This window comes from Lycorma delicatula, chromosome 4 (genome assembly GCF_047948215.1).
Source record: "Lycorma delicatula isolate Av1 chromosome 4, ASM4794821v1, whole genome shotgun sequence".
NCBI lineage: Eukaryota > Metazoa > Arthropoda > Insecta > Hemiptera > Fulgoridae > Lycorma > Lycorma delicatula.
In genome coordinates, this window is record NC_134458.1 from 162,166,657 (window position 1) to 162,191,775 (window position 25,119).

The 25,119-nt window shown below is 28.4% G+C and overlaps 1 protein-coding gene across 2 annotated transcripts in view; it reads left to right on the top strand.

Moving 5' to 3' along the window:
- The first annotated feature begins 10,102 nt into the window (after positions 1-10,102).
- LOC142324040 (uncharacterized) overlaps positions 10,103-25,119 on the top strand; it is a 359,533-nt gene continuing 344,516 nt past the window's right edge. For both annotated transcript variants that reach the window (XM_075364631.1, XM_075364632.1), the window contains exon 1: positions 10,103-10,337. The gene's annotated coding sequence lies outside the window, so the exon portion shown is untranslated. The remainder of the gene's footprint in view (positions 10,338-25,119) is intronic.

Consider the following 25,119-nt stretch of genomic DNA (forward strand, 5'->3'; position numbering starts at 1 on the left):
CCAAATCGTCGGTATATGCAACTGCCTCCGTCTGCTTCGGAAAGTCAAGATTAAGCGCCCCGTCGAATACAACGTTCCAGAGAAGTGGGCCAAGCTCGGAGCCCTGAGTGACCCCTTCTGACATCCAAAAACGTAGATCTTCTTGCTGCTTCTCGACGGAGACCCATCTCTTCCGAAAATAATCCCAAATTTGCTGTAGGAGATATGAACTGACTCTCTTCTGCCGTAAAGCGTCGATGATAGTGTCCCATGGGACCGAGCCGAAGGCATCGCAGACATCTAATAAGATGAGCATTGGTAATCGTCTCGTCCGCCAAGTGCCCTTTCTCATGCCATTCTCCCAAGTTGTAACCTTCAGGAGGGCTTGTATGGTCGACCGTCCGTTCAAAAACTCGAATTGATTCTTATGTAGTCCGGGGCCGGCGTTAATTTCGGCAACAAGCCGCATGGCCAACATATGTTCAACAGCCTTACCCATGTTGTTAAGAAGGCATAGTGGCCGGTAGGTAATAATCCGGCCACCAACACTCGGTTTCGTAAGGAAGACCAACTGGGCCTCCTTACAGCATGCCGGGAAAACTCCTGTCTGTAGTTCTTGAGTGGCAACGTCGACCATGTCTCACGGAGCCTTAAGAGACCCTTAAGGATCGCGGCCGGTATTCCGTCGGGGCCAGGACTGCGGTTGTTGTGAAGTCGACTCATGGCCATTGCCATCTCATGTGATGTGTACCGCCGCTGCTCAAAGTCAGCGGGGCTGACAAGCAACATTCGTTCGGAACATGGGAACAGCCGTTCCATCTCTGCCCTAGCACGTTCCTCCGTCAAGATCGGTAACCGTCAGCCAAAGCGTTTCATAACCAGTTGGTATGCCCGGCTTAGTATTTTGCTTACCCCAGCAGAAGTTAACTGGCAAACGAACTTGTTATAATTGGTAGCTCTTGAGTTAGAATTAAGCTATGTTAAGCAGTTTAGTCCTACAGTGTTGTCATTTTTAACAATTATTTTTCTGGTGTTATCCAACTCATCCCCATATATAGAACAATTGTAATTTCGCTTAAATATATTTCCATTCTCTTTTATTAAAATTCTCTATAAAATCCTGGGTAACATCCAAATCCAAAAGAAAATAATTTTCTCTTCTAATTTTATCTAAATTCCAGGTAATCTTCGTTTTTAAACGAATTTAAATATAAACGTTTTAAACCAGTGATTCCCAAACTGTGCTCCGCGTCGCCCCGGGGAGCCGCGGCCTCTTCCACAGGGGCGCCGCGAAATAATGTAAAAGCTTCATAATTAATTGTACCTTTATAATTATTAATTTAATGTTAATAAAGAAAAAAAATAATGAAGATACACGAGTTTTATTTATTTTTATCTCTTACTTACGCGTAGTGATATTTTTACTTAGGGTAGAGCACCATGGAAAAAGTTTAATTGAAAAAGGGCGCAACGACTCGGAAAAATTTGGGAACCACTGTTTTAAACAATTGCTTTAAACCAGCGAGCAAGTCAATCGTTAAGAGCAATGTCTGTTTAGAGTAACATTATTTTGCTATTAGTTATTTCGTAACTGAAATAGCCTCTGGCGAGTGAAGTTTTAAATTTTTTCCAATTCTTTGCATGACTTAATTTATTAAATATCTTTTCTCTGTGTTTGTAGAAAAGAATTGTGTTTTAGAGAAGTTTGAGAGTAGCAAATAGTATTCAGCTTCTTTGTATATAAATTTTTTTCGGATTTGGAGCAAACAATTATTTTTTGAGAGATACCTTCACGCTGTAAGCGTTTTCCGGCGGTTTGTATTATTCACAATTTTTTTAATATCATACTGTTTTTGTTAGTAATCAGCAAAAATAATTGTTTTTTGGGCCTCTTTTTAACTAAAAATGTATTTATATTTTATATGATTAGTACGGATTTAATCAATTTTTTTTAATTTTATAAATTAATTGTGTATTTTGTGATGCTTCTCTAATCAAGGTTGTATTACGGCTTATCTTGTTCCATCCAGGCAAAAGCTGAGACAGTTCGTTTTCTTATCCGTGGACTACCATATCTACCCATTCTTGACGTGATCGCTATAATGTATTATTATATGCAGATCAGAATAATATATTTATTTATATCCATATATGAATAATAATAACTATACCAAAGGTTGGTCTATACAAATCAACCACCAAGAGCAATAAAAAGCTAAGATAAACTAGAAAGGTATTCTTGTCTACGAAGTGTGACTTTTTTTTTACCGTACAAATAAAGTAAATGTTTAGTACATCAGTCAGATATGATAAACTATATAATATCATTTATTTATTTATTTGTTTATTCATAAAAAGCAACAAGCCGATGTCCAATAATATATTTATGACGATTGGTACTGAATTTTGTTGCGTATGAAAAATGTCATCCCTGACTGGGACTCGAACCCAAACCTTCGGATGAAGAGTTGAGACATTACTATTCCGCCACGTAATATATGTGTTAAAATAGATGTTTCGATAAAATATAGCTTTATTCTAGGCCTGGAGATCTATATTTACTGAAAAAACTTTCAGGTAAAATTATTTTTTCATACAGGAGAAAATCGGCTTAAATTTCAGTATTTTTCCCGCTATGTAACTGATGCATTAACACACTACGGCGATTTCTAATATACGGTAATTCGGTTTTTTGAAATTGAATTTAAATAAGAACGATGTGATTTTATTTAGAATAAAACGATTAAATTTTATTTAAGAAAACATAATTTGATTATCGCTTGGACGGCATCATTTTGGAGTCTTTAAAACGGAAGCGTTTTGGAAATTTATTTCGTAGCAAATGTCTAATTAAATTTGATGAATTTTATTAATATATTTCAATCTGTTTTTTGAGATATGAATTTCCGTTTAAAAAAATTATTAAGCCAGATAAACAGAAATAAAGCACTTTCAGATGTAAGTTTATCGGAATATCTTGATTTTCTTCTGACATTTCAGATGTATTCCTCAGATATTTGATTATCTTAATATCATTTGTTATCTTATGTTTTCTTGATTGCGATTATAATTTTTACTTTTTATAATTTTTCTAATTATTAATTTAAAAAAAAAAAAATTGTATAGCCTTTTTATTATCTTTAGACCTTGAAATAAATGAAAAATTATATATATGCATATATATAATCCATAAAGAGTATAATATTCACATGATAAAAGAACATTATATAATATGACAGTTGATATAATAATTAAGCAACAAAAATTGATAATAAATTGACTTCATACAAAACACGGTATTGATTATTATGAACTAAGCATTTCCACTTCGAATATTCGGCTGTTCGGCAATAAAAGATATAATAAATAAATTTCGCATTAAGAATAAACATATTTTACATACATACATATATATATGTATATATATATATATATATATATATATATATATATATATACTACTGCATTGCATGTTTAATCATTTATTACGCTAGGTAATAATCATAATATGCATTTTCTAAATTGTTTTGTGATGTAAGACATACGTTAGTAGTTAGTTAAAGTAAATAATTTAATTTAAAGATGGATTACAAAGAATATATTAATAGAGAATTTATTTGCCAAATAACAGCTTGTGACAATTTTAATTTCATTTATTGGTACATACAAAATAAATTCAATTACTTGGTAATTTATTTTTTTATCTGTTTTCTTTTTCGTCTTGAAAATGACATTCTCTTCTCTAGGAATGATCTTTACAATTTACGATTTCTAAATTAAATTTTATCTTCTATAATGTGTATTACAAATATTACTCTTTTGCACAATCTTCAATAAAAAAAAAAATTAACATGCAAAATATCCTATTCTTAATATAAAACTTAGTGTGTGTGTGTGTGTGCGCGCGCACACACACACACACACACACACACACACACACATATATATATATAATAGGTACAGGCCGGGTGTTAATAATGTATGGCAATCCTTAAATAACTTTTCAACCGTTTAATATAACAAAATGAAATTTGGTACTTACTAACAAATAAATAACTTCAGTATACTCGTATTTATAATATTTTTATTGTACTATGTTTTTATAAATTATCAGTTAAGTCTGAAAACTATTATAAATATATAACAATTCGGCTACCTCCTGTAATATTTAAAAATAAATATCGCTTATAAAAACTTTTAGTCGCTGACCGATACAAAGTATGCGCCTACATAAAATATACATATATATCTACCAAAAGTAGTTGAGTACATTTCGATATTTAATAAAAAATCAATATATTAATCCATACTCTGTACCGATCGATCTATTTTATGGCTATGAAGAATGTTAAATACTGAGATACAAGAGGTATCGATTAGAGTTGGTTTCTCTGATAGTAATGATGTTTACTATAATATCAGTTTCAATGATAATGGCAAACAGGTTTGTGGTTTCACTTGTATTTCTAAATCTCGCTAAAATTTAGTCGGCTCGGCTTGCTGATGTAGAATAATTCATTCAGCTCAGTGAAGAAAACCGTTATAGTTTCAAAATACTAATTTTGAAATTGGCTAGAACATCTTCTATCAGGGAATTATTTTATCATGTAAATGGAATACATTCTATCCCACACACACACACACACACACACACATATATATATGTGTATATATAAGTATATACATAAGTATATATAAGTAGTATGTGTATATATATATATATATATATATATATATATATATGTATATATAAGGTAATTACCGGAGGCTAAACAGGAAAAAGAAAAAAAGTAAAAGACCTAATAGTGTCAAACTGAGTCAAGCCTTACTGATACCCCCAAATACTATTACGTCCCCTTATCACGTCTTCAAATAAACAGTTGCTAGATTATTCGAATATCTATTTTTTCAACACTTACTACTTTTAGGAATAAGTAGAAAACGTAATGTTATCAAAGAGGAAATACTATGTGACGAGAGCAATATGAATCGGGTCACGAACCAGTATATATATATCGGCCATGTAGCCATATTAGCTCTTTTTTAATATTTAAATATTTCAATATTCAAATCATTGTTTAAAAAAAAAACATGTTTTGAACGCTAATGTCAGTAAAATCATCAATCAGTGTCGTTATACAGTAAAAATTTAACAACAAAAATTGAAAGAAATTGCTAACTTTTATTTTCAGAAATAAGTAAAATAGAATAAACATAAAAGAGAAAAATCATTAAGTATTTCTCCTTGACTCAGGAAAATCTAAGTGTATCTCGATTAAAATAACGGAAAAATATATGATTTTTAGAAAAGATTTCAATAGATTCAGCAGCTACTTGTTCTAATACGCCTATACAGAGTTACGTGGGCTGGTTATACTATATATTTCGTATGTCGTATGTAATAATTTTTTCTTATATAAGTTGTTAGTCAATACATTCACCACATTTTATCACGTATATTATTTGAATATTATCACCTTATTTTTCACAAAAAAATGACAAAATCTTTAGTACAATGGAAATAGGAATAGAAAACATGTTATAAGGTACAATAATGAAGAAAAAGAAGAATCAGTAAAAAAATAAACTAAACGAAATCTATAAACAAAAGTTAAACAAAAAAAAAAGAATTAAAATCATATAAAAACATCTCTAAAATAGAATCCTTAAAATAAAACCCGAAAATTTTTAGGGTTCTGACCCCAAATTTTATTTTTATAAAAATTATTTCTAAAAAATAAAATTTTTATAAAATAGAATAAAAAAAACCCAAAACCCAGAACAACACAAAAAATCTGATGTGGACACCACATGACTTCCTTGTACGCCTATTAGATTAAATATACACATTTTTTTAAAATGAAAAGTCACAAAATTTTGTCATTAATTACTTCTGATATTTCTTCATTTTTTTTTTTTAATGTTATTATTGAATTGTTATGTATTGTAACATTTTTTTTTACAATCAAAGGTTAATAATTATTAAAAAAATCAATATACTTAAATTAAAAAAAAAAAAGTCTGATTCGAACCGATGTGCCTTCCCCTTGTAAGATCCAAATATTTCGTTAATTAAAATTTTATTTGGCTATAACTCTGGAACCAATAAAAATAAGTACCACTTATACCGTTGAAAAGCTCTCTTTTCTTACGATAAATCACTGAAAAATTCTCAATGAGGGCTTTGCAGTTAAGAAAAAGACCAAAATCCATATTGTTTTGATTTCGGGCTTTTTTTGGACACTTTTGGTCCAGTCGATTGCAATCAGAAGGGGAGGTGCACAACTAGATGTTACTAAATCCAAACTTTCAACATCCTACGGCTAACCGCTTTCGAGTTATGCGAGATACGTACATACGTCACGTTGAAACTAGTCAAAATGGATTCAAGAATCGTCGAAATGGATATTTCCGTTGAAATCTGAAAATCGAAATTTTTTGCGATACTTCCTTTACTTCGTACTAGGAAGTAGAAACAAACCATAAATAAATCCAACAAAATTAAAACTAAAAGGAAATATGATCCTAAATAACAGAGAAATAACTAAATAAGGAACTACAAAGTAAATTAAATAATTTCCAAAAGATAGAAAATAAAATTCCTTCTAAATAACTTAGAAGGGAAATTCTTGGTTTTTATTATGGGTTTACCTTAAACGACAGGTAAACATCTAATTTTTATTTCTTATTAGATTTATATATGCTATTTTGATCTATTTTTATTATAAGATTAAGATACCTTAGGGATAACAACGTTATAAATTTGGAGAGTCCTCCATCATCAAAAAAAGTGTCCAAATAAAGTCGGTTATGTTGACTTATTTCGGCCTTTTAGTGATGCATTAAAGTTATTTAAAAGGAAATTTTATCTTATTTCTTTTGGAAATTATTTCATTTATTTTTTAGTTCCTATTCTGGGTTTAGTTTAATTAATTTGGAGATACTATACTAGTATTTTGAGGAATTGATACTCACAACAGGTTTTGCTAAAGTAAGTCGATTCATTTAAAACATTTTCTTTTGTTACCATCAATTCGTTTCGACGCCTTAAAATTCCAAGTACGTTAAAAATGTTAATTTCCCATCAGATATGGAAGAAAAGTCAAGTAAACATTTGAAGTAATTGAAGCACTATAATTATTATAATTGCTTTAATCAGTATTAGAAAATTATTTCTTTATAACAGAGAACTGGAATTCCTGGTAAGTATTCCAGAAAGTATTCTAAAAAAAAGTCATTATAATCTCTTTTAATATTTTTCTTCCTTTTACGAAGTAAAGGAAGTATTGTGATCGCGAAAAATTTCGGTTTACAGATTTGAACAGAAATATTCAATCTGACCATTCCTGAATCCATTTTGACTAGTTTCAGTGTGACGTCTGTATGTACGTACGTATGTATCTCGCATAACTAAAAAATGATTAGCCGTAGGTTGTTGACATTTTGGATTTAGGACTGTTGTAAATCTAGTTGTGCACCTCCCCTTTTGATTGCAATCGATTGAACCAAAAGTGTCCAAAAAAGCCCTAAATCAAAAGAAATTTGGATTTTGAACTTTTTCTTAACTGCAGTAATAAGCCCTCATTGAGAGCGTTTCAACAATGCATCGTAAGTGGAACTTATTTTTATTGGTTCTAGAGTTATAGCCAGATGAAATTTTAATTAATGAAATATTTAGATCTCAGGGGAAGGCACATCAGTTCGAATCAGACTTCATCTAACAAGTCAAAGTATAACTTTTTTGTGTTACATTCTCATTAGAGGGAAAGAACTGGATCAGTAGAATACGTATAAAAGTAATTTCATTCATTTAGTATTAAAAGGAAATATCAACAGGATATTCATAAAGTATGGGAAGTCGATAATCTTTTCATAGTTAAACATAGAAAAGGGACAATCTGTTTTTCGATGTGAGACCTCTCGGAAAGGGAGGTCAAGGCATTAGTATGAGTAACTAAAATTTTTAAGTGATAAGTGTAGAGTTGAGTCGTTTATTTTGAAGGACATTGCAATGCAAACACTTTTTGACATAATAAAACATTGGCCAATACAATTCTAAATAAAATAGCGCCATTTAATGTTTTTCTAAGTTGAGTTTCAAAATTGTCCAACAGTAAACCCAAATACGAAAAATGTATAATTCTGATGTAAAAACATTTGCTAATTTACTGTTAAGCAGTTATTTAACAGGTATTGTATACCGCTTTTGAAAAAAAACCGCTTTTTTTGAAATACCTGGGGAAAAACAAATGACCGCCATTTTGGTTAGGGTTGCCGTTCACCAATGTTTTTTACGTCAGGTTTTTTATTTTAATACTTTAAAATGATGCATCCCAATCCTAGCTTTCCATTTAAAATTTTTGAGTCACCTCCAACAGAAACCGATAAAAGAGTGTCGTGGTCTACCGAAAAATGAATCGTTTTGAGGTAAAATTTTGCATTTGCTAAATTTTTATTTTTCTGTCCTTAAGGTTGAATTAAAGGTTGTCGTACTTTATGAACACTGTATACAGTTTAATAAATGTTAAACACTTAAAGAAGGTAAAATTAGAAGAAATGAAGCAGAAAACTGAACATTTTTAAAATAGGTTTTGATTAAAAGATTAACAAACATAGAAAGAAGATGATAAGAAATAGTTTTTCTTAAATGCGTCGTTAAGGAGAAAATAGAATAAGTAAATATTTTCCATTAAGAGGGGACAGAAAAAACCGATCAAAATGTTAATAATAAAAATTACGTAACTTTACTTAGCAAAATGTGTTCAGCACTAAACCCAAAAAAAAACGTTTATAAAGAAAAAAATAACTTTATATTATAGGTAGAAATTACATTTAATTTCACTTAGGTTCAAAAGATCTCAGGAATGGTCGAACTGAGAATGTACAAGACTACACTTCATTTACACTCATACATATCATCCTCATTCATCCTCTGAAGTATTATCTAAACGGTAGTTTAGGGAAGGGTAGTTTAGGGGAGGGTAAACAGGAAAAAGAAAGGTTCAAAAGATCCAATCTCTTTCCTTATTACAAGATCATCGAATAAAAAAGAAAAAAAAATGGGCGAGATGTTAAGACTGAATCCAACCAAAGATCCTTCTCTGTTTTTATTCTTAAGAATTTTTTTCTAAAATAGGCCCCGATAATGACAGGATTTGTAGTTAGTTACATAACGCACCAGCACTAAGCACCGTTCGCTCTGCTTGGGAAGAGTTTTGGAGATGATGTGGTACTTTAGATCTGCCTTATAATTGTTCTGGATTAGTTTTCTTAGCGGGACGGCCCAAGGACATATCTAACAAACATGATTTATCTAACTAAACCGGGCTCCGTAATCCTTCAGTAATAAGTAAGTGAATTAAAAGAGAATAATTTATAAATTAACAACGTAACTTAAATTAAAATTAAAAAAATTATAAATAAAGATGAACACGATTAGAAATTATATTTTTACTTTCTTCGGTGTATTTTTAAACGATATGTTATTAGAATAAGAACATATTTTAATGATTATCGTTGATCAATTTTAACATTTTTTTGTTTTTTAATTACGTTGTAATTTATATAGGTTATTAAGGTTAAATTTGTTATGCAGTAAGATTAAGCGAATAGCAACATAGAAACGATATTTAATTTTTTAACAATAAGTAGATAATTTTCAACTTCATTCCCAATATTAAGGATTTTTAGATTTAGATTTTCCCTTTTTTTCGAGTTAGTTTTAATCTGTAAGAAAATAACATCGCTGACTGAAATTTCCTGTTACTTTTTTCTACGACCAGCTCTTTTTACTGTAAGTGGAGACGTTTACTTAAAATAATCTGTTAAATTAATACTAGATATTACAAATTTAATTTAAAATTACGGTATATAAATATTATTTTAGCTGTTATTACTCAAGTCTGAATTCGCTTAATGACAGATATAAATTAATAAATAAACGATAGAGGAATCGAAGAGAAGAAAGTGAATTAAATACTTTTAATTGATGAAGTCGTCGCGACGCTCCTTTTATACAGCATTAAGTGGGAGGAATATCGTTAAGAAACGGTACGGTGGGCAGAGAAGCGTCGTTGACCTAATACTTGATGTAGCTAAACCACCACGCCACCGAGATTGTTTTTACGAGTAGCGACTCGTGTACACCGACCGGTAGATAACTAGTTTCTGTACGCGTTCAGTCTGTATCGGTCGGTCCGATAGGAAGGAGTTATTCCAGCGACTTACTTTTACAGTGATCGTGTTCGTATTCGAGAACTGTTGTGGTTTTTTTTATATCTATAAACGACAGAAAAATCGCAATCAGAGAAAAGTTCTAAAAAATTTCTGTTGGATTTTTACTTTTTCCGAGGAAGAGGGTGAGTTAATTTTTTATTTTTATTTTATTAACGTTAAATATATATAATAAAGTTATTATGTTTTTAAACACCGATTTATATTTAATCTTTTATTTTTTAGAAAGATCGGAATAAAGAATTAAATAAAAAACGTGTCAGTAATTCTTTTAACAATCGATTCCTACAAAAGTACTGAATTTTCCAATAGGTAATTAGAATAACGATGCAAAATTAAAAAAAAAAGTTCCTATTTTCTATTAAAAGGGTAACGCATCAAATTTTGATTTACAATTAAAAATGTTCTCTATAAAAAGAATTGCACTGTTTTTAAACGAACTCGACGTATAATACAAATATTACATAACATGTTACATTAATGTTACAATAGTATTTACAAAAATAAATAAATTTAATCATTAATTACTATTTTTCTCATAGATACTATAACCGCAGGAATTTTACGCGTCCTGATGTATGAGAAATAATCACCCCTAAAAGCTGTAAAACTTTTCTAATATTACTGAATCGATGTTCGTAATTAAAAATTAAATTGCTCTTATAATCTTACCTATTTCCCGATTTATTTATTTGACTATCGAAGGAAAAATAATTATTAGAAAAAGTTTGAAAATGATTTGTTAAACCGATGTAATGTTATAAAATTTAATAAAACGATCTGTCGTGACTATATCATAAGATTTTATAAAATGTAGTTTTTGAAAATCACATGATATTAATACGTTGGAATAAAATAAGACCGTTAAAAAAATAAAACATTCTAAAAACACCAACCAAAAAGTTAAAACGGTAAATAATAACAGCTCAGTTAAATGAATTACTATTTTAAAGAAAATAAATTATCATCTCTCTTATAAAATAAGGAAAATTTTTTCCGTCTTGATGACAACTCGCTTAGAAAAAATAGTACCTGGCTACATGTTTATTAATTAATCTTTCCTGACTGTATTTAACTACACTTAAACCGGTCCCGCTATAATCAACGTTTTGTTGATAAAATTAAACGTACAGTCATGAGCTCTTATTGGTTTTTTAAATATTTTTTGTAACCGATTTCTACAAACGTTTTTGAATAAATATTTTGATTTTTGAAAAAGTAGGAGATATAAATAAATAATAAATATTTTCCGATCGATGTTTTACGTACATCGGTAAAAATAATACACATTATGTCGACAGGAATAGGTAGATATCCTGATTCATCGATAAAAACGGAATTGTTTCAGTATTTGGATGGATGGATCGAGGGAAAACATGGTCAATCTCGGTCATAATAAAATCATAAAATATATGATTTATTATAAAATAAAAGTAAATTCGATTAAAGCTAATTTTTACTAGTTTAAAAAATAAACACGTGAGATAATTTGAAGGCAAATATTTAATTAAGATAGCAAAAATAAAAAAATTACCACAAAGTAATACAGTATGTGTTAACGAAAATCATTTATGAAAACGTAGAAAATTCAGTTTTATTTTAACGATTTTAATCAGTATTATTTTAAACATCTACAAAATAACGTTTCACTAATAAAATATTCTATTTGTATTTTAAATAAATTTGTGTGAAGATTGTTTTTTAAACGGTAATCTACTAAAAATTGTTACGGAAGCATAATACGACCCTCTCTCGTAAGCCGTAAGGATTGTATTGCGTTACAATAAAAAAATAAAAACAGTTCTGTTGTCTGATTCGACCAGAGATGCATATTGTTATGTTTTTAAATAAGTTATTCTTTTTAGCAAATATTGGACATTCATATATATATATATAAGCGCAAGGATAAATTAAGGCGTTTAATTTTATATATATAAATAATAAATATAAGGATTAGCGTATGTATTCATCGTCACTTATCGCTTAAATTACCGAAAAAAATGTACAAAACATACATTTGATTCTTCTAATATTTTTTGAAAACCAAATTATATTTTCATCAGGATTCCTGAACTATAAAAACGAACGAAAAAAATTAATTCATTACAACTAACCTTGAATTCGGTTGCTACAACCGATAAACGATTGCTGGTCGGTCACTATTTACTTTAGCACTATATAATAAAGATAAGAAATATAATCAAAATTCAGCTAATTTTTATATAATAACTTCAAACATCTAGCTCCCTATAGTCAAATCTAGCGATTGTTCGGTACAATTATTTTAATACTACGTTATACACTCGTAGAATCTTATTGGTTTCTTAAATTTATGATAGCCAGCCATTATACTTAAAATTATTTTATTAAAAGGTTTGATTTTATAGTTAGAATAAAATACGGTGTAAACTACCATTTTTTAAAAGTGATGATACTAATTAATTAAGAAAACAACGACCTTTTCATCTTTAACAACGACATTCCTTTAAGATCCTAGATGAATTCAATTTTTGTCATTTCTCAATGTTAATAGATGTTCATATTTTACGTACCTTAACAAAAATTCAAACTTAAAACAATTACGAACTTTTAAATTAATAAGAGGACAAAAAAAAACCAAATTAATTACGCAATTAAAGTTTATCCTATTTTCATTAAAAAAAAATTATAATGAATTGATTGTAATCCGGCTAATCACCAAGAAAATAAAGAAATGAATAGAGTTTAGATTAAGCAACAAACACAATCACGGCAGATTAATCTTTTTCTATGAATGTATGGAATTATGCTTGAGTGCAAATCTAAGATCGGATTCAAACTCGGAATCTTAGCTATAACGATCCTTTGCTTTATAAACAGAATTATGAAGGCAAATTTTAATATCAGAGTGTAAACCGGTATTGTTTAAAGTGATATAAATTAAAATTTATTAAGGGCGTTTTTTGTTGATTCTATCCCGACTCTTTATTGCTATCGATAAAGTAATTAATTTTAATTTTTTAATTTTTTTTTTTAATAAATCTCACACTATTCTTTAAATTGTGATTTAGAATTCATATTGTAGTAATATTAATACCAGACTGTTCTAGCAGTTGATAGATACGGATGTGTTTGGTGAAGTTCGGTGGATTCCTTTACGGTCTTTCAATTCCTGTTGATAATTAAATACAACAAAATTACTTGTATTTATTTACAAATAAAATAGTTATTTTGCTAATTAAAAATTGTTCTAGTAATTATAGATAAATTTTTATTTCAGTAATTCTTTCTTTTATGGATATGTTTAAAAAAAATATAAAAAAAACCCGGAATAATACGACTATACTTAAATAAATTAGCGGGTGATCTAATTAAAATTGTTTAATCATTAATTAAAATGGATTATACCTAATTATTTAATTATCATTCGGTTTAAAGTATATAAATTATAATTAAAATTTTTTTTTTTAATTCGGTAAAATAATTTATTTCACTTTTTTAAGAATTAAAAAGGTTATTTAGGTCGCTGGAAATTTATCTGATTTTTATTTATTTTTTCTAACCCGCTTGTAAGCTATGATATACTATTTTGGATGGAGTTAAACAAAAACCGTTATTATTTTTTTTTTCAAGTGAAGTATTTTTAAATATAAACAATAAAATCGAAAACACTCAAGAAACCATTACAAAAAATGTCTAAAAATAGATAACTGCATTTTGATTGTTAAATGATGATCATCAGCATATATTAAGGAATAATTAAGTATAAATACAAAATATTAAATAAATAAAAATTCCAATTTTTAAAGGATAAATTAAGGGTTATTGCGCTGTATATTTTTAATTCGGTACCGACTTTAAAAGGTCAAAATTTAAAGGGGAATCCAACACTATTTTGTATTTATTAGTGTAGTTTTATATTTTATTTATTTTTTATATCAGTTCTACTTTATTCTATTTCATTAGTTTTTAAGTTTCTATTTATTTTCTTGTTTGGTGATATTTTCGCCGTATAAGCTTTATGCTTGTGCGTGGAATATGGAGATGGAATTTTTATAGCGTTTAAAAAATGCCATGCCTGACCGGGATTAGAACCCGGGGACCTCCGGATGAAAGACTGAGACTCTACCACTCCACCGCGGAGAGTAATATGTAGAACGGTTTTCAATCGATTATATAAAATCATTATTGTGTTTATCATAAAAATATTAAAAATAGTCATAATAAAAATAAAAGAAGATGATGTTGTTTACATAAAAAGGCTAATTTTGTGTTTTGATTACACATAAGATCTTAAATTTCTTTCCTAATTTTTGTTATTATATTTATTCAGTTTTCATGTTATTAGACCTAGACTACTAGAAAATACTGCAACTCAAAAAACTTGATTAATAATGAGTTTTACACCTGTAAAATATGTATATCAAATCTAATCAAGATTTAAATCCAAGAACTCTGGTCCTCTAATTTTATTTAAAAAAATGAAAATATAATTCATAGTAAATTTGGACATCAGAGAACACAAAAAGAGTTTTAATTAAAAAAAATTGAAACACTTTTTTAATTACGGGCACCCCGTAGAAAAATCTCAAAATACTTTTACTTTTTTTTATCCAGACAGGTAAAATGTGTGTCTTGCAAATATCTTTAAAACCCGAAAATATCCTTCTTACAGCGATTAAATGACGGTGAACCCGGTAATTATATATATAAAATATTTAATCAAAAATTCATGGTTTTATACTTTCATATCGGGTATATGTTCATATTTCAGAGGACGTTTCTTTTGCTTGATGATATCGCCACATCAGCTTGAAGCTTGAGTGTGGGATATGAAAATGGAATATTTTAGCTTATGAAAAACGTCATGCAATTAATCAGTGAGTTTTGTAATTTAACAGCTGCTTCTTTTTGATTTTATTTCTATCAATGTTGTATAAATAAATATAATAAATTCAAATTTTACTTTTGTTTTAAGTAAAAATTTGCCTGTAGTGTCAGTGAAATATCGAAATATCAGACAAAACTGGCAATAATTGTTTTTGACAAACTGTCTTACTTTTAAAAAAAGACATCGACTCCAACTTCTGGCATTTCATTTATTTATACATTTATAACTCTGTTACGATCCAACATGGTTTTCGATTTTCATAAAATTTTATACTAAGTTTTCTTTATATTACACATAACGGCGTATGGGTAAAGAATATTTTCAATTTCAAAACCGTATCCATTCGGTGGTCTGTACAATTGGAAAGAGCGCCGACTGTTAGCCTCACTCACCGATTCATCACATGGAGCCTGTTCTTTGTATATACTAAATTTTAAATATTAGTTTTTCTGTATTGAAAATAAACGAGTCTATTGTTAACAAAACAGTACCACTGATCTTCAGTGCATTTAGCCAAGAAATGGTGAAGGGAGGTTTGTCAGATGTTAGTATAAGCTTATAGATTCATGTCTTACAGGATTTTATTTTTAAAAAAAAATAAAATTAAGGTCTAATATAATCTAAAATATTTATAAATATAATAAATATATTTATGTATCGTAAAATTAATTTTTTTGAGATTTATTATTACTGTTACAAAATTTATACTTTGTAGTTTATTTAATACGTTACAGTATTTCATGTTTCATCAACATACAGTAAGATATAATTATTTGCGGTTTGTTTTAATACATAAATTTTACCATATTCCTGAATATTTCTTAATAATAATAATAATAATAATTATAATAGTATGAATTACATACGTAATTTAGTCTGTGATGAATATTATAATCTACTATATACATTACTTAAAAAGTAGTACAAAACAATCAAGGTTGGTAACATTCTAACAGTGTTAATGTAACACTGCCAGTTTTTGTTATTATTATCATTATTGTTATTGTTATTGTCACTGAGTTATTTGTGACATAATTATTGTAACTACGAATAATAGTTATGCAAATGATAATTTACACATAGTTCTGTAAGCTGCATGCTTACAACTTACCGTTTGATAGGTTATACTAAATAAAATATATTCATAAATATAATTAATTATATGTAGTTACAATAAATAATTATTTGTACGCTATTTTAAATTAAATAAATTCTATTGCTTAATTTAATATGAAATAGAAAGAAGTAGATTTTGATTCAACTATAATTAAATCATTGAAAATGTTACAATAATTTGCGATTACTAAATAATTTTCATAAAATGTAAGGAAAAAATGTTGCAACGATTGAAGAATTACTAATTAATTTTGACTTTGAAAAGACTTTAAAACGCGATTTTCACTTAATTAAAGTTTAATGGTAAGTCCTGTCCAGTCTCCGGCTGATCGTCTTGAGATTGCTCTTGATTGAATATAGTCGAATAAAATAAGCCGGAAAAAAGGATATTTAAATCTACTTGTAATTAATTATATATTAATTACAAAAACCTTTCCGTTTTTATAAAGGATTTTTCAATGAAAATTAAAAAGAAAATATCCGATGTGGATACTATATCACTTCCTTGTACGTATATTAAATTACATGTACACGGTTTTTTAAATGTAAAGTACATCAAATTTTATTTCATTAACAACTGCTGATATTTTTCCATCTTTTTTTATTGTTATTATTGAATTATTATTTATTGTAACATTTTTTTTACAATCTGAGACTAATTATTATTAATAAATCAATATACTTAAATTAAAAAAAAAAGTTTAAAAAAATGAGATGAAGTCTGATTCGAACCGATGTGTCTTCTCCTTGAAAGATCCAAATCTTTAATTAAAATTTTATTTGCCTATAACTCTGGAACCGACGAAAATAAGTATCACTTATGATATATCGTTGAAAAGCTCTCAATGAGCACTTATCAAGAGTCCAAAATCCAATTGTTTTTGGATTTAGGGCTTTTTTGGACACTTTTGGTCCAGTCGATTGCAATCAAAAGGGGGAGATGCACAACTAGATCTAACAACAGCCCTAAATCCAAAATTTCAACATCCTACGGCTAATCGTTTTTAAGTTATGCGAGATACATACGTACGTACAGACGTCACACCAAAACTAGTTAAAATGGATTCAGTGATGGTCAAATTGAATATTTCCGTTGAAATCTGAAAACCGAAATTTTTCACGATCACAATACTTTTTATTTCGTACAAGGAAGTAAAAACACAGTACATCATTAGAGATAATTTCACTGTGGTATGTATCATTTTAACAACTAGTTTGACCAATCCGATGGTATCATTAGGTGATGTAAAAGAACAAAGAAACAGTAGAAGGGATCCTTCGAAGAGTTAAAGAGTTAAATCCAGTTCCTTTACCCTCTTCATAGAATCATAATTAATGTATTATCTGAATAAATATGTACACTTCAAAATATTTAATGTGCCTTAAATTACTGTGATTAATAAATATAAATTTTCGAGTAAAGTTACAAATGTAAATAATTAATTAATAAATTAAGTAAATTTATTTGATAATTACCGGAAAATACGAGGATCATTTAATAATTGGAGAGATAAGTGGCAATAGCGTAAAAAAAATTTAGTAGCGTAACTGAAACTATCTGACATTCAAGTTGTCACCCCGACGTAGAAAATATCATCTTTTTGAAAAGATATTCCGTTATTAAAACATCTTGTTTACTTTAACATATCGGCTTCGCTTGAAACGTGTACAGTATAAGAACAACGTTGAATGATAACATTTCTCTTTCCTGAGAAGGTGTAAAGTTGGTCGAAATTTATCCGCGGATGTCAGAACGGTGTAATAACCGTATACATTTTTATAACCGGATCGATTAATTTAAATCGGGCAAAAAGTGTCACCGATTTTCATCATCTGCGGAAGTTTCGATTGACACATTCCAAAATTGCATTAATAAGCTTATTCAAGGACAGAATCTTAAAAATTTGGGAAATTGTTGAAATTTGTGGATTATCGTCACTGTCCATTCCATTATCCATGATAAATTGAATTTCCACAAAACGTGTCGAGATTAGTTCAGAGAAGGTCAACTCAAAATTACGATAAACCCGAATTTACATTTTTACGGAATTTCAACAACGTTTTGTAGCGGATGATAATTCTTTTTTAGATCGGTTAATACGAGTAACTAGTGATGAAACTACAACCGGAATCCAAAGTTAGAGTTCGGAATGGAAACATCCAGATTTGCCCGTCAGGAAAAAATTCAAAACCTATCAGCGGATTAAGTGATGCTAATTTTTTTTGTGGGGATTACAAAGAGCCCAATAATATAGTCGCAATAATATAACAATTATTGCGACTATTTGGAAGAAGAACGAACAGTCAGTAGCGAATACTGTGCAAAGTTATATTGGAGGTTGCTCCATCCATCTTACAGTTCCGATCTCGCTCGATCTGATTTTCTTTTGTTTTTGGTCTTCTTAAAGAGTTTTTACGAGGCTTCGAGTTCGGTGACAATGAGCGATTCAAGAATGCGATACAAGAATGACTCAGACACCGAGATGACAATTCTTTACTGGAACAAGTGCCTAAATATAGCCGGTAATTATGAAAATTAGCGTTAGATTTAATTAATCAATAATTTTTCCACAGCCATTTGTCTTTTTAATTATTAACAACCCTGGTAAATTACAATAAACTATTTCACAATTTTTTAAAATAATAATAATAATAATGATGTCGGCTTCCGTGTGCGAAAGTGTCTCAGCCTTTCACCCGGAGGTCCTGGGTTCGATCCCAGTCAGACATGGCATATTTCATACGTTAAAAAATGTCCATTCCGGCTAAAAGACCATAGCAATCGATGCCTGCACATTTCATAAAAAAAAAATAAATAAATAAATAAAAGGTGAATTTTTACTACTGTGCATCTATGAAATTTTTTTTATTATAATACTCAGTTTGATTTAAAGATAAAAGTCATTTAAAAAAGTTCATTACAATGCAGATCACTTATGAACCGAGATTACTATCTACTGCAAGGCCGATGAGCTTTAAGCAACAGCCAATGAGAACTCTCACAGTGTTGTCAGATTGAACTGCACCCGATATATAAAGAAACTTATTTTTCGCGTGTTATAATTCAGTAGTTTTATTACAATTTATCTCATCGTATTCATTATTATACCTGTATAAACTCTTATTAACATACATTAAATAATTCTTTTTACATTAAAAAAAAATATTGATATGTTGTTGTATAACATTTAAATGAAAAGCTCCCCGCAAGAATCGCCTGAATAAAACTAATATAAAAATAAATTTCTTCCTAAAGGTATTACATTCATTTCTTTTATATTTGTTGTGGCTGGCCTTTGTTTTTATCTGTGATACATAACTATAGTTCACAGTGTAATAAAAATTATTAATTTTATTAATATTAATATTAATATTAATTTTATTAATATTTTATTAATATTATTTTATTAGAGCAACGGATATTTTAAAACCTATATTTTTTAAAATATAGAGATAATAGTTACTTTTAATTAGTATACCTATTTTTTAATTCATCTAATAAAAATGAACGTAATAATATTTTTAATTAAAAAAATAATCATTCCTGATTGGCTATTATTATTATTATTATTTTTTTAAATAGCAGATAATTGGAAAACATGAATTTAAAATTTCCAAATTGATAGAGGACAAAAAGAACACAGGGATTATAAAGATTAACTTATTAGACATATTAACAAGCCATACTTTTAGATATTTTTTTTTTCATGCAAATAATACGGATGCAAAACGATGTTAAGTTAAAATGTAGTAAAAAAACTTTCTTTTCTTTAGCTTTCCTAAAGTTTTTAAAAAAATCAAAAATAAAATAATGTTTTATACGTAAATATAAAACTGATGGGGAATAAAATAAAACCACCCGAATTTTTATTATTATTATTATTATTTTATGAAACTAGTTAACAAATTTTTTATTATTGTTATATAATTTGATTACCACAGGTCTAGCAATTCTGCATTAATATTTCAATTTAATACAACTATTATACATTATTTAATAAAATAATATTAAATTAGTAAATTATATTATTTTACATATTTTATTATCGGGTAAACTAAATAAAATTAACAATCTGTTAATTATTACGGTATCTTTCTTATTACATTCAAGTACTGAATGAAATGTTGATATAGAATCATGAAACTGACAGATATGGTATTTTCCGTTGAATTTTTATTATTGACGAAATTAATGAAAGGAAAATCTATTGAAATACTCAATTTAAAAAAGTAACTTAACATTCGCTGACCTCAATGGCTGAACGTTGGTGTCTCTGCCTTTTATACAAGAGGTTCTGGGTTCTAATCCCGGTTCGGCTAAGCGTTTTTCATACACTATAGAATCTATTTCTCATCAAAAAAAGAGGAAAGGAAATAGTAATGGAATAAAAGTTTGCAGTCGCCGAACCGGCGTGAATAAATAAATAATAAGATAAAGAGCCGTAGAAAAAAACAGGCTTTAATCGTATCGGTATGTAAAAGATTTGATAGCGATAAACCGGATAGACGATACGTCCTTACATCGGAACTCAAAACTTCTGAAATAACAAGCCGTACAAAAAAAAAACAAGCCTGTAGTTTATTAAAAAATCTATAATTCAAATTTTTTTTATCAAAATATAAACAAAAAGTATATTTAATTTAAATACCGATAACAAATAACCTCGAATCAATCGTACAACACTTCCATCAAAAAGTCGTGCACTTAATTAAGTTGTAGACAAGACAATTTTTTTTTTTATTGAAAAATATTTCCAAGTGTAAATCATTTCCTTATTATACGTGGTATGTTTTATTTATGACAGATTTCAATATTCAGTAACCTCAAAATGTTAGAAAAATTATATTAAAAATAAAATTAATTAAGAAAGAGAACTTATTAAAAAAAAAAAAAAAACCGCAGAATATTGAATTTAATTATTATGATAAAATATAAGTAAACACACACACACACATTCGAGCACCTTCCCCCCCACACATACAAACATACACAGACCACACACGCAAAGTATATGATAATACTGGTACATAGATTAAAATAATGATTTTTGTATAAAGAGTGTTATCTCACCGGATGACTAAACTTATGCAAATATGATGGTTCCAGGAAACGTGAATAATAAATTAATATTTGAATTTGTATTATCGCATTTAGTGATAAAATAATAATAATAAATGAAATATCTTATATACACAAATAATATTTTGATATAATTTCAGTGAAAAAAAAACATTGGTTTTTATTAGTATTTATTGTTTAATAAAATAATTTTTCAGATTTTTAACGTGTAAACCATTTTTACGTTTAGATAATAGAATACCAGTCCAAAGGTCATACAGTTTTTATTATTAAAAAAATGAATAATTTACGACTGGGTTTTTAAAGAAATATTTTCCAGAAAAAAATAAAATGATCTACTGAAAAGTACCTGTATATTTATGTCAAAAAGAAAAAAATTCTTTAGAATCATATTTATCGATGTGATAGGGAAGACTCCGTCTGGTAATTTTTTCATTCAACTGAATGGTAATGCGATAATAAGGGAAAGAGACAGAAAGAATTGAATACAGAAATAATATTTTTTTTATTTTATTTTATTGATTTACCATAAGCAAAAGACTTTCATTGAAATAAACGTATTTCTTTAACTTAATTTTATTATTTATTCTTTTATAATTTAATTCATTACGTAAGTTTGACACTTACGCGTGAAAATATGGTATGAAATTATTGTAATGTGAAAAATGTCAAGCCTGAAAGGGATTTGATGAATATCTGTCCTCTCCCATCACACGCACACGCGCGCGCACATTTAAAAACTCCCTCTACAAGAAACTTGTAAATGCAATGGTAGGATGATTTTTTTTCCCAGAAATATTCCATACCAACACAAATATGCGCTGCGTATGCATATTTTTTAGATTTCTCAAGAAAAGCAAAACTACAAAAAAAGGAGAAAGTTATTTTAAAATTATTTAATGTCTCTAGGAATAAAATGATACTAGTGACAATACATTCCAGAATTATGAGGAAATAATAATAATAATAAAAAAACAAAATAATAAAAAACACAGCCATAAATAAATTTACAGTGACATAGATTTTTGAGGATGCCCTCAAAATCTATGTCATCAGATAACTTATATTACAAACATGAGAAAAAAATTCATATAATTATAATACTTCGTAATTTGTTATTTTTGTTTAGGCGTACTGTTATTTTTTTCAGCTACTAACTCTTAGTAAATGAAAGTATATTTTTTTGAATTATTAATTTTACCGTTTCGATTCTATTTTCCGTTTCTTTCTGTTATTTTTTAAAATTATTATATTCTATATCTACAGTTATCTGTTTTATACATTCCAATCTTTATCTTCCTCCTACTATTTTTACCTCTACACTCCCATTACCAAATTAAAAAAATCTAAATAAATGCCTTACTATATAGCCTATCGACCTATTTCTTATCTTATGCTACAAACTTTTATCCCTCATTAACGTAGCTAATTTTAAATCTCCTGTATGACGGTTTCAAATACCTTAACACTGTCTTAACGCACTTCAAAGACTTTTACTCTTTTGCATTTTGTTTTTCCTACCGTCCACGTTTTACTACGGTAAAGCGTTTCACTCCTTGTAGATATATTAAGGAATATCTTTACAATTCGTAGACCGATATTTTATACAGACAGATTTCTTTTTGCATGCAAGCATTCTTATTTATATTATTCTGTTTTTGATATCTTCTTTACTTCGTCCATCCTTTGTAATTTTACTACCTAAATTACAAAACTCTACTTATTGTGGTATATGATGATCCTTTAATTTAATATGTAATTCCTAATTGTCCTCTTTTTTGTCACATTTCATTGCTTTATTCTCATATAGTTCCAAGCTGAATTCTTCCTCCGAGTTACAAACGCATGACACTCGGTATTTCTTCTGATTAATTTTTGGTTTTTAACAAAATATCAAGGTTTTTTTTTAATATCTTTATTTTCTTCCCTTATGTAGATGTCATTTTCAAAATTTTCCTTTAATTTCTCTATCGCTACTTTTATCGCTTTACAAGCTGTAAATCGATAGAGAGAAAAACTACATACATATTTCATTCTTTTTAAATCGGTTCTCTACTTTCTGTAACTTCTATTCGTAATTAAATGATAATTTATTCTTGAACGAATTGTACGTAATATCTTTCCCAATATTTCTATCCAATTTTCCTTGAAATTTTAAACATTTCATTCCACTCTGTCTTATCAGATTCGTTTTTCAGATTTACATATGTCAGATTTATGTTATTGACATATGTCAGATTTGCATTTGATTTACATAAGTAAACGTCTTTATTTTTTTAAACCAGATTTTTAAGATTAATCTGAAGACCAGACCCATCTCTCTTATACTCGTGTTTTTACTGAAACTGTATCTGTTTTTATTTTATGGTGAATTACTTATCCACGAAACGGCTCAATAATGCACAGCGAGTCGACTGAAATCGGGTGAATGTAAGGAGGTAGGGTTTGGCCACCGGTGAACCACGAACCGAATCCATTTCTGACAATAATCTGTTATTTTCAATGTTGAGTCCTACATGAAGCCGGGAGAGTTGATTCATGCGTTCCTCGGGAGGGCGTGCCGATTGAGTGCCGGACTTTGACTGGCGACTCTGGTGGTGAATAGATTAAGGCTATTGACCCGCACGATTGTTTGGATCGAAGAATTTATATCGAATTGATAATAGAGTCGAAAATCATCGGTTGTACTGCAATAAAACGAAACGGTCGACGCGTTTACCAAGATAAAAATAGCGGTATTCTAAGCGACTCAGTGGGTGGAAAAGATGACTGTCCGAGTCGTTTTCCAGTTCATCATTGCGATTTGTGTTTCATTGTTGTAGGTTTGTCCTATCATAGCCGGATTTTTTGGGCTGTTTTTATTAATGCAGATTATTTTTTTGTATTATATTTTTCGTTATTTCTTTTGGTTACATTTTTTTAATTAGGTTGAAGGGTATTTTTTGTTAGTTTAATTAGATTATAATAATTCAAGTAATATAACTGGAAGAATGGAAAAAAAAACAATTTAATCTACTAATGAAATTCAAAAACGTCTATATAATCATTAAAAATTCATGAAAAATACATGTTGAGATCTGAATAAATTTATAAAATTCTTCTTATTTTGACTTTTCTTATTCTGGAAAATAAATTGTGAAAATGATCTTTCTTTGGTTTTACCTCCACAATAGGATAAACCAATCATCATATTTTATTATTCTTTTCAAACGATAATATGTAATGATAAAAGAAATTATCATTAATTTCAAGTAACTTATATTAATTAATTGTGAGATATCATTAATAATAAAATATTACTATGTTAATTCTACATTGCCACACATTTTTATCCTTGGGTTGTGTTTTTTAAAAGTACTTTTCAACTTTTCACTTCTCATTTTACTTTTTGATTTAACTTTTTTCTCTTTTTTTAAAAGTAATGGTTTGAAAAGTAGAAGTAAAACGTTGAAAAATGAAGGTTACACGCGAAAAGAAGGGAGTAAGATGATATTTGTTTTATAAAAAACTAGGCTTTTTAAGTATCGGGTTATAAAAAATGAAGAATGAAGTTATTATAATTTTTTAAAGGGTTTAACATTTTAGAATGTACTTTGCAAAATAAAATCTTTACATACAAACAAAGTTAGCTCAGTTTCTATGAAAAAATCAGAAATAACTGTAAAAATGAAAGTTCTTCGAAACATTTTACGGCCAAAATTTGAACCGAATATAAACCAAGAGATTAAAATTAAATCATGGATTCTACGAATCATTTCTACTGATATAACCACTTTCGGTGAAACTTTAAGAAAAATATTATGTAATCCGGTCACTTGTAGATGTATAATAAACTTAGCAA